Genomic DNA, 4,812 nt, shown 5'->3' on the forward strand with positions numbered 1-4,812 from the left:
GTCCCGCTGCCGCCACGGGACGGCCGTGACCGGGAGCCCGGCGGGAGGGCTGGCCCCGCCTGGCGCTGCGCAGCTCTCGCCCCCCCGGGTGCGGTGGTGTGGCCGGAGGCTTACCTTGTCGCCGAGCTGGGCTGCCCTGTGCGGGGCTTCCTCGGCTCGATTGTCGACGGGGCGGCTCCGGGCGGCACGGCCGGCTCCCTTGCGCTCTCCGAGGGGAGAGGCGGCGGCAAAGCCCCCGGCGGCGCCTTCCCCGCCTCGTCCGCGGGTAGGGCTACCTGCGGCTCGGCCCTGAACGACGGCCGGGAGGGAGCCCGGCGTTGGGGCGCCAGTGAGGACTTCGCATTGGAGTCTGGCTGATTTTTTTAGTTTGTTTTATAGGTGGTTTTTTTTTTGGTAGATTTTTTTTTTGTTTGTTTGTTTGTTTGTTTTCAGTGATTTGCCCTGCTGAAGGCTCTGCACACAGTATAGAGTGTTAGAGCAGAGTGGGGAGGGGGAAGCTGGGCATCTCTCACAGCCTCATCCCATCAAGGCAGAACATCCCAAAGGAGCTCCTCAACGAAACGAGAATAAACCTGCCAGGACCTCTAGAGGTCCTAAAACCAGCAAACAGGAGCAGCGACTTGACAGCTTTATTCTGAGATTAAAACTTCACTATGGTGAGGCAAAAACTTAACCGTCCACTTTTGTAGGTCGCTCCAAAAGTAATGCCTCCTATTTAGTTCCATGAAAAATACAACAAAGAGCACAATAACACTTTTTGATAGAGCAAATTCTCAGCTTCAAAGCACTATTTTTCAACACAGTCACCACTGTTAGCTATGCATTTTCGGCAGTGATGAACAAGAGCTTGCGTGCCACACTCGTAGACATCTGCACCAGTGAAGGTGACCCACTGTCACCTGAAACATGCCACCTGCTGCCTCACTGTGCTCACATCCACTGTTTGGCCTCCAGAAATATTCAGCAAGCATTGATTTGTGGCATAGCAACAAAATGTAATGAAATACTGATGGGAAGGTTCAGCCTCTACTGCCATACCACCACCATCTGCCTCTGACGTGGGCCAGCTTAATAAAATAGGAGCTTGCTGAGTGATTCAGGCTATGCAAATGCTCTAGTGTGGGAGACTGACTTTGTGCAGGTTTGCTGTCTACCAGCTCAGGCTGGTCGGGACCCCATCCAACCCAGCCTTGAATGCCTCCAGGGATGGGGAATCAACAACCTCTCTGGGCAGCCTGTGCCAGTGCCGCACAACCCTCTGAGTAAAGAATTTCTTCCCAACATCTAACCTGAATCTCCCCTCTTTTTGTTTAAAACCATTCTCCCTTGTCTTGTCACTATCAGACCGTGTAGAAAGTCCATCTCCCTCCTTGTAAGCTCCCTTCAGGTACCGGAGCCTTCTCTTCTCCAAGCTAAACAAGCCCAACTCCCTCAGCCTTTCTTCATAGTAGAGGTGCTCCAGTCTTCTGACCATCTTTGTTTCTTCCTCTGGACCCACTCCAATATCTCCACATTCTTCCTGTACTGGGGGCCCCAGGCCTGGATACTGTACTCCATGTAGGGCCTTTCAATCCAGATGGGCCCTTACAATCAGCCATAATCAACAGAAAAATCAGCAGCAATACTGCTGTCTGTAGGGTTTCTCTCCCTGCCCAGCGTGACAGTGGTGGTATGAGCCTAGGGCAGCAGACTAGGGTGCTTTTTAGGAGGCGATTATAGAGAAAATAAAATATGGAACGGCAGAAGTAATAGTAATACAAGTGAGATCTCAGAGCTGTGAGCAGTCGCAGAGGTTTGGAAAATTACTGCCTTGATGCTGAATTATAAAAGAAGTGGCACTGTATTTCAGGAGTGTTTGTTTTGTCAAAGGAAATATGAGTTCCAGATCCAAATGGCCATTGTAAGATAATGCTTAGAAAAGTAGGTAGGTGAAGATAGCCCACATTTTGTAAGTGAAAGACATGCTTTCCAAATCTGTTAGAATTCTTTGGAAGTATTGAAGAAAGAAATAAAATTGGCCTGTTAGACAACAGTGAAATTCAGTGACCAGTAAGAAGGAGCTTCCAAAAGAAGATAGCCTTATAAAATAGGTAACTGAAAATTCTAACAAAAAATCTGGGATCAAGCCTAGAAAACATACTGAGTATACCCACAACTGTGGGTTTTTGTTTTTTTTTTTTGGTTTTTTATTTTTTTAATGTTAGATACTATGTCAGTTTTAATAGAATTAAGAACAAAAATACTGATCTTACTATGCTGACCAAAATTGTCCTCTTGGCACTTGGTGACTGTCTATATATACATATATATATGCATCTCTTACCCTGTATAGATGGCTGGCTCCCTGTGCAGGGAACTCCTCGTTCCATATTTGGATGTGCTGCAGTAATGCAAATAATAAATGGCAAGTATTTTCCTATTAGCCAGGACTGAATCACACCTGCTAAGCTTTCTTAAGCTTGCAAGAAGAAGAAGACTCTTTAATCTGCTCTGTTCTCTTCCCATTTAAATAAAACAGCTTTTCTCAGATGTGTACTCCAAAATGAAACACTGCTGTCTGGTGAATAAAGCTATATTGGGTGGATTTCCTGAACATGCTTGAAAAAAGAAGAAAAAAAAGAAAAAGAAAGAAATATCTATTTTCAGGTCAGTTTGGCCCATTATGTATGATTGATTTGGGAAGTTGCATTGCCCAGCCCATGGAATGTTATCTCCTAGCTTTTGCATACAGTTTATGCAAAACTTAATTCTGAGTTAAAATGCAGTATTTGAAAAGTAATGGTGTTGGCTAGAGAACTCAAAGTGGAAGACAGTTTACCATAAGGAAATTGTTCCTGTCGCTGATAGCATTCTGGGCTGGCTGAGAAGCTTCTGTGAAGGAGGCTTGGGGTGGTGCTTCAGTCCCCCAGTGGTTCTGCTGCTCCTGGCTGTGTCTGGGTGTTGTGCCAACCATCGGGATTTATGAAGACCTCTGACCTTCTTTCTGCAGAAGTTTACAGTTTTCTTTGTGTGACAGTGATGAGAACTGCTTGCTTTTAAAAAAGTCACTACTCCAATATTTCAGCTCCCTCAGTCTAAAAATGCAATTCCTGACTAAAGGAACACAGAGAGTTGTAGGGAGAACCCGTGATAACTGATGGGGAAATTTATGTTTCCTCTGTGAAATGTTTCTACGTTGCCTCAGTACTGCATAAAGATACTTAGCACCTCATAGGAAGTGGCCTCGGAGAAGTATTTATGATGCACTGAAGACTGTACACCAAGTGAGCAATAGCACAGGGACCAGAACTCTTCTCTTTTACCAAAAATATCTTCCCACAAAAATGGAAGAACAAGCTGCGACTCCATCTGCTTCCTCACATGGAGTGATCCAGCAGGTCCTCCAAAGGACACCTTCTGTTTCCCGCAGGACTCAGCTACATTTGAAGAAACATCATCAGAAAACTTAGAGTGGTGCCATAAAAATACTTAAGCTACCAACTGCTACCTTGAATTCTTGTGTGAATGTTTTATTCAGTATTCACATGCTCACACACATAAACATTTATGTTCTGTTTGTCTTCTCTTAGATACACTTAAATTTATATGATAGTTATTGATTTTTATATAAATTGAAACAATACAGAATTCAGTCTTCAAATACTTTTTTAATTAGCGCTTTGTTCCAGACACAAAACCACCTTGCCCTAATGACCTGCTGACCTATTCTGGCTTTTGCTGTCTGTATGATAAATGCAGGATAAGTCTTGTGATTGTCTATGCATCCATGTGGAAATCATTCAGCCATTAATTGCTATGCAAGATAAAGCTGTGTTTGTATTTTTTTTATGTACTGTCACGCATTACTCCATCTTTACTCCCAGTAGTGGTATATTATTAAAACCCATTTCTCAAATGAGAAGGAATCTATGGACACTTGCTGTCAGTGAGGCTGGAGCTGGGGCAAGTATGCTCTAGGAAAAGACCAGGCAGGAGAGCTTGCTGAGCTCCAGCTCAGCATGCTCTGATGTGAAGGATGTGAGCGGCTGCTTCTGAGTTCATCCAAATACAGCTGAGAATTCAACATGCTGGAACAGGTCAGGGTGAATTTTCAGCCCTGCTTTATTCTTGCTCAGGAATGCATGTCTTTTACTTTCAAGCTTCCTTTGATAGATTGCTATATGTATTTGAAAATGGTAATTTTTTTTCACTATGCACTTTTTTTTTTTTTTTTTACAGTTTAAGGTTTTAACAATTTAAGGTCTAGGTGACCTAGACTAAGTTCCTTATAAATTCTATGTAGGTCAGACTAAACCATTACAGTTAGAACTCTTCCTTGTGCAAAATAAACCTTCTGATTTTAGTCCTTTTTGAAAGAGTGGAAGGACTGTCTTCTGTTTACTTATTTCTCTGAATCTCACTGCAGGACAGTTTATACAGGCAGGCTTCATCTGGGAAGTTGGTGTTTTGGTCGTGTCTGCTTGGGATATCCTCTCAAGCAGCAGCAAACAAGCAGTCTGGTTGCAGCCCTGGGAAATCGTCAGAGCAAATTATGAGTCTTAGCATGGCCTGGGTTCTAAGGTACCTTGAAGACCATCTAGTTCCAGCCCCCAACTATCTGCTGGATTAGTGCCCCACAGTGACTGCCTTGCTGCACACAATTGCTCCTAGCATTCACTAAGATCAAAATCCCATTTTTGGGGCCAGTTTGCATTTTTGTTGTAGTTAAAGTGTGTGAGTGAGGCACCTGGTTTGGTCAAAGTGCTGGGCTCCAGATTGCATCTGCTGCTGATTTCTAGGGGACTAGAAGATGGCGTAGCTTAGTGTATTTGC

The 4,812-nt window shown here is 44.1% G+C and overlaps 1 long non-coding RNA gene across 2 annotated transcripts in view; it reads right to left on the reverse strand.

The window, feature by feature from the left end:
* Positions 1-607, reverse strand: part of LOC110396528 — a 39,280-nt gene extending 38,673 nt beyond the window's left edge. For both annotated transcript variants that reach the window (XR_002437031.1, XR_002437032.1), the window contains exon 1: positions 115-607. This is a non-coding gene — a long non-coding RNA (uncharacterized LOC110396528). The remainder of the gene's footprint in view (positions 1-114) is intronic.

The sequence above is a fragment of the Numida meleagris genome, chromosome 3 (genome assembly GCF_002078875.1).
Source record: "Numida meleagris isolate 19003 breed g44 Domestic line chromosome 3, NumMel1.0, whole genome shotgun sequence".
NCBI classification, from domain to species: Eukaryota; Metazoa; Chordata; class Aves; order Galliformes; family Numididae; genus Numida; species Numida meleagris.